This window comes from Corvus brachyrhynchos, unplaced genomic scaffold (assembly GCF_000691975.1).
Source record: "Corvus brachyrhynchos isolate BGI_N302 unplaced genomic scaffold, ASM69197v1 scaffold239, whole genome shotgun sequence".
NCBI classification, from domain to species: domain Eukaryota; kingdom Metazoa; phylum Chordata; class Aves; order Passeriformes; family Corvidae; genus Corvus; species Corvus brachyrhynchos.
Window position 1 is genome coordinate 2,396,142 of NW_008246057.1, and position 10,942 is coordinate 2,407,083.

The following is a 10,942-nucleotide window of genomic DNA, read 5'->3' on the forward strand; positions in this document are numbered from 1 at the left end:
CACAGGATCTGCGGGGGCTCCAGGCTGCTCAGATTTAGCCTGTGTAATTTGTCATATCTCCTTTTCCCAGGCTTTTCTGTAGTGATGGATTTCTGTTGTGTCTAATGCTTTTCTGTCAGTTTTAAGGTCCTTTATTGGCAAAAGGCCCAACTGGAATCTCTAACAGAGGAATAGGACACAAAAAGTAATTTCTACAGTTGAATTCTTTTTCGCTACAGTGTTCCTTTGCACATCTAACACATAATTAATGGCAAGAAATTCTCTAAGAAAGAAGTTAATGGTTGGTTTGGGGCATTTTCAGAAGGTATGGATATTCAGTGAAAATTATGCACCTTGCTTATGAAATTTTTTTTCATGTAAAGCTTTAATTTGGTTAAGAAAACAGCAAAGGCTTTTGTTAGGGTATTTGTATACTCATATAATTAAGAATGTGTAATGAAATCTTGCATTGCTATTTTAAAAATTATTTGTAGCTTTCAATCAAAATAAATTAGCTGCAAAAAGAATACATTTTAAGATACCTACTAATGAGTTTTATAAGCTTTTTTCTTATAGAATCATAGGCATTTCAGCTCCTAATTGATAGCAATTCTGCCTCCTCATGCTTCCAAGAGGGCAAAGCATAGTTCTCTGAAATACAGAGAAATATGGTACAACATTTGGCCTTCAGGTCTTGAGAGACAAAGTTATCCAAAACATAGAGCTTTGCACTAGAACCCAGAGCAAATCTTGTGATGCAGAAGCAAATCCTTTCATTCTGCTGTGTGCAGCCAATAGTCTAATGATGAAATGTTTTAGTTTCAGGCTGTTTGAAATTCCCATTTAAATGACAGCGAATGTAACGACTTTAAATTCTTTGACTTAGGAAGAAAATAGGAGCTAGCAAGATCCCAAGTTATATCCTAAGAAACTTTAAAGTGCTTATGCATAACAGAGATTTTACTTTGTATGTGAAACAGTACATTATGTACTCATCCTACATTTTCATAGTTTGTTTTCAACATTGGACTTCTGTTTCAACGCAATCATGAAAAGCTCTCTATCTGTAATTTCATGTAATTGGGCTGTGATGAGAGCTAATGGACAGATAAAATACCTTTTGACAGCTTTTCAAAATCCGTGGGGAAGGCAAAATACCCATTCTTTTTACATAAATTCATCCCTGAGTAACAGTTTTGATTATGGTACTCATAAGTGGGAGAGATGCTGCCATGCAGCAGAATTACTCCTAATGAATCTAGAAATTCATCTCCCCAGTCTGAAAAAGGAGTCATCTGACATTTTAGCTTTTCAACTTTAACTTGGCCTTTAAAATCATACCTTCATGATTTTTCCTTCTGACTTTGGAATGAACCTCTCCTAATTTCCATGAAATTCTTCCTTTCTCTCCACAAACTGTTTACTTGGGTTAGGGTTAGGGTTAGTGAAAGTAAACATGAAACCTTTAATTTCTCCCTTTTCAGAAGACATCCATAGGGAGCCAGCAAAATCATTGAATATTGGTATGAAGCAATTAAAAATGTTGACTTTCTGAAGTCAGTAGTAATTTTGCCTTCATTATTATTTCGAGATTTTTCCACAGATAAGATATGCGCTTTCACATAAATGAATCCTTTCAGATAAATCCAACTCCAATAACAAGCAATGCAAGCTGTATATTTCTTTTCAAACTAAGGACTAAACCTTAATTGTTAATCCAGGCCAAACTACCCATAACTTGAATAAATCTGACTTTTTTTTTTTTTTAATTGAGTCGTAGCTTTTTTAGGTCATAATCAAGACCACTACCTAGTTTAGCCAAACTCCTAAGCACACATTTAAGAACATGCTCATTGGTTTTGATAACTTCAATTCAGGGCTGAAGTTCCCTGCTGAGCTACTACTAATACTTTCACTGCCCACTGTAACACTTCATAGATGAAGCTCCCGTTTGAGCCAGTACAGGAAGAAAAGCCAGCTGGGTTACCTTGACTAAAGAGTTTAGTCTCCAGCACACCACCAGGAGGAACATGAGGTGCTGACATAATCACTTTCTCCTATGCATTTTGAGTTACTGGTTTAGGTCTGTAGATTCAGGCAGATCATAAACGTTCATATGGAGATTATTAACAACATGTCAAGAATGGATACAAAATTCAATTAGGTAACAATCGGTTTTGCAAGCACCTGTTCTTTCAAAACCTAGTTGTCCACAGATTTATGTCTCTTGCTTGATTGGCTTTAGGACTGAATTATAGTAAGATTTTCTGTTATCCCTGCACATACATACAATCTCTTCCTGCAGAGTAGGTTAGCAGCAGTGTGCAGGCAACCATTTGACACCACATCTCTTTCAAGTCTCACAAATGGCTGAGGTAAGCCTGTGGGTAGTTGGACCACAGTGTCTTCTCTGTAGCCTGCAGCTTCTGTGGAGTCTGTAGGATCTATGTCTGGTTCTTCCTGAGACTTTTGATCTTTTGTCCAACATAACTGAAACTGGACAATAGATTGGGAAGTTGAGCGTCCACGAAAATATGCTTTTCAGTGCAGTCCAGAATGATATGAAAATAACCAGGAGCTCATCTGCAGAATGAGTATTTTCCAGGTCTGCTGGAAGCTGGAAATATATAAATAAGCTAGTCAGGATCATTCAAGATGTAGAAAAGTATGGCACATTTTACCAGGCCTCCCAGGGCAGAGCTGTGTAGCTCCAGCTGAGCCAAACCATACTTCCTCCTCCAGAGGCTGCTGCTGCTGGAAGATGATGCTCTGGGGCTGGTGGAAACCCATCCAGTTTCCCTAAGGGGGTTTGCAGCCAGACCCTTTGGAGAACATACCTCTAGAAACATTTTTAGCACAGAGATGAGTTACAGGAGACAGAACTTCATTCAAGCTTTCCCTTCCTTCATGTCTCTAAATGTTTTCTACCCCCATCACCCTTTTCCAGGCTGAGGACTTGGAAGGTGCTTCTTCCTCCTGTGAATCTGCTGCTTTCTTGTACAATTAGCACCTCAGTTCACTTGCTAGACATTTTCTCAGTTCTGCTTTCATTCCTCAATGCCAGGGAAGATGAGATTGCAGCTCATAAACTTTGCTTTAAGATTAGTTCTCCTTGCTGTGTAGTGGTGTTGGTTTTCTTAGTCTGGGCCCAACTGCCCCAGCAGTCATACAGCTCCTAACTGAGGAGGTACAACTTTATTCATCTGAAGGTTTCTCCTCCCTAAGGTAGTCAAGATCTTTCTTCCCCTGGATCACATGGGAGGCCCACTGTAGTATTCAATTCAATTTATAAAATTAGTCTGGATATTTTAAAACATTCCTTAAGAGCATACTCAGTGTAAGCTTTGGATTTCTTCAAGAGTCTGCTTGCAGCAAACCAAGAAGAAGTTTAGATTTTAATTTATTTCTCTCCCCTGGATATCAGTCGCTTCACAGGTTTCACAGTCAGAGTGGGTTTCAGGATTATGTCTGCCATTACTTCAGTGCTGTCTGTGACAGTGAAGCGTGTGGTATATGCAGGGTTTAATTGAACCCTGTGTTGCTTTTTAGGATACTCCTTATGACTGCTTCACCAGACTTGCTGCCAAAAGGCAAAAATCTTTTCCAGTTAAGGTTATAAGGACTTTTTTTATTATCATGGCAGATCTACCTAAACACACATGAAAATTAAATTAATTAACTGTAAATTTTTCTCAGATTCACAGAAGCTGTGGAGGAACCTCAGGGCTAGTCTTACAGCAGTTTTCAATATTTACAATCCCTAGCACATTCCTGAGTTTTTCACCTTTGGAAAAAACAGCATAAACCTTCATCTTTCTATGTTGCTATTAATAGCTGGAGGAAAGGCAACAGAAATCTTATCTCAAAGGTAGCTACACCTAATAACTATGGCTTGTTATGTTAGCTCAGACTGGAGCCTTTTACTATTTTAGAGTGAGATTGTTGGGCTAATTTCGGTTAGGTACTCCCATAGGAATGCCCCTATACCTCCTGATTGATGGAAATCTATTTCCTATGCAAAAAAGGTTATAAGAATTGCAAATTTCTCAGTCTATGGCTCTGGAATTTCAATGGTTTCTGGAAGATTTCAGAGTTCCTCACTCTGGCACTCCTGCAAAACTCATAAACGCTACAAGAGCAGAGACCTTCTGGTCTGGGTAGCATATAATGCTGATAAATTTTATAGCAGCAGGGAGAAGTGCTGAAGGCAAAAGTGTCTCTACTACTCCAGCTTTACAAATGCCACAGGTGTCGTTAGCCTGTTGGGTGTTCTTGATCCTAGCCAAAATAAGATCAAAGAGGGATACCTTCTCATACTTAAATATGAATACATTTTACTCTCTTCTTGTTTTCTCAACCCTGAATTGTAAAATGTCAGCTGCACTGGAAAAAAAAAGGTTCTGTCTTTCTGATTTCCTACACAAAGAAAAGAGATTCCTTGTAAAATCAAAGTAACCCATGAAGAAAACAGCCACTTGTGTAATGTTTGTGTAGAATATGTGAATATGCACTTGTGTTTTCATCAAGCCGCTAAACAAAGAGGTACATTTCTATTTTTAGAAGAAAAGAGACAAAATTAAATAAATTAGATAAGAAGTTCTGCTGGAATGTCCTGGGTTTTTCAGGTCCATTGCTGCCATTGTCCCAGCTGCAGCTGGGACCCACTGGGACACCCCTGAGCTTGATCCAACCTAGAAGGGATATCTAGGACAGGGAAGCTGCCAGAGCACAAAGCCTCATGCAGGCTTGAGTATTTTTATAGGAACCACAGCAGGGAAACACCTGAGGTAGAGACTAGCTTCTTAATTTTATATACATCACTTCCTTTAGCAATTATCAACTAAAACAGATTCACATTTGACAGAATCCATTCAAAAGGAGGATACACATTTTGTGGAGTTGAAAGCATTTCGTCAGTACTCTTTAAAAAGTAGGATACTATGTGCTATAATTTATCAATTTAAAAGGAAGTTGTGCTCTCCACAGAGATCCAAGAAAATTTGTTGGCTTTAAAAGGGGCCTGTTAAGAGGAGGAAGAAAACATGTTTTGGGTAAACCAATTGCTACAGTAATTATCATTTTTGGTGAGATGGATCACAAGAAATATAAAAAATGTTCCTGGAGCTTGACTGGCTTTCATTACATATGACGCCATCACTTTCGTCTTTAGACCTCACCTTACATTCTGCTGACTTGTTATCTCTCTGGACCATGGTACTTCTTTACTAATCACATTTATGTTCACTTACTCACATCGCTACATTTCTCTGCTCTGTTGTATCTGTCCGTTTTCGAGTTTTTCAATAAAATTTCAGGTCTCTGCTATTGTGGTATAGCTGCTGGAACCCCCAAAAGACACTGGTATTCTGGAAATTTCAGTTGGAGGTTCATAAACCATTTTTAGCCCCACAATAATCTCATGCCTACCTGTGCTGTTGTACTGAATGAAAGTGAATCACTCCATGCATTAACAGTCCTAGAACACAGAACTGGTTCAGTCTTGGGTCTGCCTATATCCAGATATTGTGTCTGCTGTAGGAGGAGATTTTCCTGTCAGTTTTGCCCCCCTGCTGTGCATGCAACACAAGGAACCATGCAAAGCCAAAAGGAGGGCTCTTTCTTCACCCCATATATGATGTGCTCTTCTGGAGAATTTTGTGGTTCCCCTTTACTCAACCCATCCTTCCTAGAACTGCTCCTCTCGTGCGTCCACAGCACAACTGATATCAAGTGCAGCCATGGCTTGGATCTGTGCATGGAAAATGGTGTGATTCTGTCATCTACCACATCTGGAAGCATCACCACTGCCACCAGAGAGAGTGGCCAGAGACCCTCAGACCACCTCTATTTCACACCGTGACCTGGTACCTTTAGTGATGAGAGATACAACTCCAGCTGACTGGTGGGTTCCAGTGCAGGAGAAGGTAGCTGGGGGGCAATGGTTTCTTGAACCACACTTTCTTGAGCTTTTCAGGCATAGCTAATGTAAGTGAGGAAAGACAAAGCTGCTTTGAAGGCTGAGAGATGGTAGTTGCTTAAATTATTTCTGAACGAAATACTTTGAAAACTGGAACACAGGGAAGAGGCAAAATTAATGGATAAAATCAGAGCTGATTTCCAGCTGAGCTCCACAAAGCATGTGGGGAATGATCCCCAGCACACAGGGAACCAGAACAGGGGAATGCAGTGAGGAGCAGAGCCCAAAGCTCTCAGTGGGTCCTTTGACACACGTGCTCAAAATAAACAGGGGGGATGTCCTTCTGAATGAGGATCAAATAATAAAATATGTCCTTTATGATACAGCATGAAGTGCTGTGAAATTATTCCTTAAAGACCTGGAGCTGCCCTGGAAGCCCCTGGGCTCATTCTTTGCAATCAGAGGGTTTCAGAACAATTCCTCCAGATGCCTGCCTTGCTCTCTCTCCCCTCTCTCTGAGGGGAGCAAAGGGTAACAAACCAGCTAAGGTCTGCTCAGGCTTAGTGCCTTCCTCCAGCTTCTAGCAGCCAGGTAAGGGTTATCCCACCAGTTATAAAGGTGTGAAAGAGCAGACTCATGCAGGAAAGCATCGAGGTGCTAAGAGGCTCAGTGCTTTACCCTGGATAAAATTTATCTGCTGTGCAAGTAGATAAACATCACTTCAACTTTGTGCAGGAATGGACTTAGTCAGCATCAGCCACATAATGGCAATGGATCAAATCAAACAGAATCATAGAGTGGTTTGGAAGGAATCTTAAAGATCATCTAGTTTCAACTCCCCACCATGGGCAGGCACACCTTCCACTAGACCCCATTACTCATGTTACATCCTATCTGGCCTCGAACACTTCTCGGAATGGGGCATCCACAACTTCTTTGGGCAGCCTGTTCTAGTGCAACATCACTCTCCTAGTGAAGAACTAGTTTCTAATAAATCTCAAATAATAAATAAATAATTAAATAGCAACTAAATAATAAATAATAAATAACAATTCATCACATCCTCTATATGCTTTCACAAACAACACTATCAGGTCCAGCTTGGATGAGAAATGCCACTGCTGCGGGACATCCATCAGGAAGAGAGAAAGAAACACAACAGTTTCTGGCAGATACTTCATGGGTGGTATCACATGCTCAGTTATATCAGTGATGCATTAAAACTGTTCTTTTTGTTTACAGCAAACTTACAGAAAATGAGTATGCAAGCCCATCAGAAAGCAGTCTCTCCTTCTGGCTCCCATGCGACTCTCTGGTGTGAGCATCTGAAAATCCTGCTTAACTGCTGTCCTAGCTGGTGGAGGAGAGGTGAAGCAGGAGGTCTTTGAAAAACTGAACAGCTTGCAACCCCTGCCCTCACAGGGGCCATTCCTTTCTCCTAGGAGATGACTCCATAGATTTGTTTGAGGAAAGAAATCCATATCTGATGTTGCACAAAAATTGCAAGCAAGGTTTCTGGTTACAGGACGATCAGAAAGCATATCAATGTGATCCCATATTGTCTCCTTCAGATCAAAGAAATGTGACCTGTTCCTCATTCCCCTGGACTCAAGATCAAAGGGATCAAGCCTTCACCTGAAATCTCTAACAGGTTCCCTAATGGGCTTCACCACCAGACAGAATTCAATAAAAAAGTGTTCTTCATTAAACTGAAATGCAGATGTGAACCCTTCCAGGATTCTTTAAGTCAAAGAGGAAACAAAAGGGATATTTTGCACTTCAACATATGACACTATTTCATGCACTGGCAAAAATAATCTAATTTCTCAGAGTGGGGCCAGGGTGAGCTCCAGGCTGGTTTTGAACTGTGCTGCTGGGGACTGGAGGCTTTTCCTTTCCCAGACATGGTGTTGGAGCATAACCATGTCACCAAGGTCAGCATGGCTGCTCCGGTGCAAGGAGCTACCAAGAGAGGAAAATCAGCTGCTGGCACGTGATATCTGTGGAAAAGGGCTGAAAATACTGACATGAATCGTTGCAGTTTCTGCCTGGGTTCAGGTGGCAGAGCTGGTGGTCTCCAGCTGAGTACCAGGTCACACCTCTCCCTGGCACAGGTGGGACTCCAGCCGCAGCGCTGACTTTCCTTTGCCTGCATAAAGCAGACTCCTTATGCTGCAAGTGCTTTTGATCAGTCTCCAGCCATGGCCAGAGATCTCTGGGGTTCTTCTCAAACCTGCCTTGTCATGAGGTTGCAAACATAGCCTGTCTCAGTTTTTCTCCCCAAAGTCCTTCCGTCTTTTTCAAGTTTCTTTGAACGAAGGACTTTGCTTTTCAAAGATGGGTTTCTGGGTCAGCATTATCAAATAATCCTGGTACTGAGGGCACATTTTATACCAGTGAGATAACTTACATCAGTTTCACAAATGAAACAATTTTTAGGGCAAAGAAAATTTTTTTGTATAACTACTTCTGACCTCATTTTTTCAATTGTGGGAATACTTTTTTTTTCAATACCATTTGGTTCATAGCAATAATCATTTGAGCCCAAGTGAGGTAGATAGTCTTTCTGTGCCTTTTTTTTAATGGGAAGCAGCTGTGCTTTGGATATTTGTTAGCAAATAACACCTACACATGAAAAAAGAAAACACAGACTATGCTTCAGAATACGTGTTTCGGTTATCACAAGATAAGCACACAATTTGGTCATCATGATATTTATCAGTTTTCCACAAACATAGATTTTAAATGCATTTTTTTGCTCTGTGTGGTTTTTTGTGAAAGGGAGGGATTTTTTTCATTTCTGCACCCACCCTGGAGAGCAGTGAGCACAGCACTTCCAGGCATATCCCAGAGATGCACCCAGCACCTGTGGCATCTCAGAAACCTGAAAACTTGCAGATTGGTTAAAGGCCAAAAGGGTCTTTGTGTGACTGTGGGGCATTGAGAGGTTGCTGTCACTGAAGTCCTAAGGATAAAACCTCTGACATACACCCAGAGATTTAATTCATTTCTTCAGACCCTTATAACTGCTTAGCAGATGCAGGCCCCATCAATATACTTGCAGCGTTACTAGTGTGCTTGCAATGTGCCATAAAAGAGATGGGAACCTTCTCCACTCTCAGGCAGCATTTCCAGACTGCTCCAATGATTGTGTGAAAGTGAGAATTTACATAATTTCCCCATCTGACAGGGAAATGGTACCTGGAGAATCATTTTGAAGGCATAGTTTTAATACGAAAATCTTAAAATATTTACCTTAAAAAGGGGGTAACATTCACCTGGATGCAGGCTCCCCAGAAATTTAGGCTTGGTTTCTGAATCACATATAGTCTTCAAAATACATGTTCACTCCAAATGAAGCCATATCTCCAGCTTAATACATTTTTTGTGTTGAGCTCAACCATCCATCTCAAAAGTTGAATACTCTAATTCAGAGCATTCAAGATTTACTAATGTAGCTCTCAAATTGTAATGCAGATAACAGTGCCTCTCTGTGAAAGCATTCAATTTAGAGATAAAATAGAGAAGGACTCTATTCTGCATTTCAGTATTGATATAATTTAAATGCCACAACAGTGCAATTCATTCTTGCATGCCTTTGGCTAACTGCCATCACAAAAATGGTGTGTGGAGAGAGGGAGAAAGAGAGAAGTTATTATAGAAGAAATATACTGGGAAGAAAGTGATTTTTATGGTAGAAACTGTACCTGTGCTATTATTTTTGTTGTACAGCTCCGGTTACACTCTGGTCATAAATTGACCATGGGTAGGCTTGACCTATAAAATACATTATTTTTCAAGGTCTGCCAACTATTTTTCTGTTATCAGTTCTGGTAATTATTGTATTTGCGAACAAAGAAACATTAGAACTGAGAACTGAAAAACTAGAGTCTCAGAGATTTCCTGGGTTGAAACATTCAAGCAGAGTTACCTTCAATAAATGGTTTTAATGCCCTGAGGAGGCTTTTACCTATGTGTGCTGCAGTACCAGGATTATCAATGGACCAGATATCTGAATGAGAGAAGCTCAGTATTCTGCACTCAGATTTTCCTGGCTGTATTGTTTTAGAATTATTTGCTCACATTAGAATTAGTGGGAATAAATTATTTTTAGCTAACTCTAAATATTGTTACTCAATAAAAAGAGATGTGTACTTGAACTTTAGCAAACCTGGGAAAAGTCTCATAAATATTAAAGAGTGGTACATTTTATGCAAAGTCTCTTTAAGCAAGCCTGCCTATTTCCATAGGGCAACAGTGTCTCAAGCCCATTTAAATAAAAATCGGTGATCATGTTTCTTTTAAGATAAATAATGCATTAAAAGTTTCAGTTAGATCTCATTCCCAATATAACTCACCCATTCTCAAGCCAGTATTGTGGTTCAAAACAAATGTTCAGGTCATCCACAAGGTATTTCTGTCAAAACAACAGAAGAGCTGTCAGTCTTCAACATCTCTTTTCTTACAGTAATTCTTCTTTTTACTTAGATTCCCATTTAACAAGTCTTTCTATTGTTCAGAGACAAACTAGTTTCTGAGGTCTGCAAATGCTCTCATTCACTTAGAGGAAGCCTCAATCAATGTGATCATTGGAAGTTACCATGTTTTAAAACACTGAATTGAATTGAAAAAATATTTTGGCTGTGTTACAGTGAGGATTGCAGCAGTGAGGAGTACTGTTTGGTTTTGATTAGGAAAATAAACTGTAAAGGACAAAAGAGCAGAGTGGAGGGAGGGAGGTATACTAGTTCTGATTGTGTCCTCAGTAGAGTGACTGCTGTCTGTGTCCAGTGGTAGGATTACTACCAACAGTGTTGATGTCTACCTGAGCATCATATGAAAAAAAGCTCCTCATTTCCTCATAACCTGCTCTGTCAGGTACCCCTGCACATGTGTGCCTACGGTGAGGTGGAGCACAGCAGAGAATCAGTGTGAAGGTGTGGCAGAGCAGTGCTTGGTGATCTTCAGTGCTTGCAGCCACATTCATTGTGGCTGTATGAAGGAAGCCACATTAGCACTCCTTCCCTTCTGCAAAGCACAGCACTG

At 40.2% G+C, this 10,942-nt stretch overlaps 1 long non-coding RNA gene across 1 annotated transcript; it reads right to left on the bottom strand.

Annotated features, from left to right (window-relative positions):
* Positions 1–1,295: 1,295 nt before the first annotated feature.
* LOC108449564 lies at positions 1,296–10,502 on the bottom strand. Its single transcript, XR_001865780.1, has 2 exons — positions 10,255–10,502; positions 1,296–2,596 (listed from the first exon to the last, which is right to left on the bottom strand). It is a non-coding gene; the product is annotated as an uncharacterized LOC108449564 (long non-coding RNA).
* Positions 10,503–10,942: the final 440 nt, after the last annotated feature.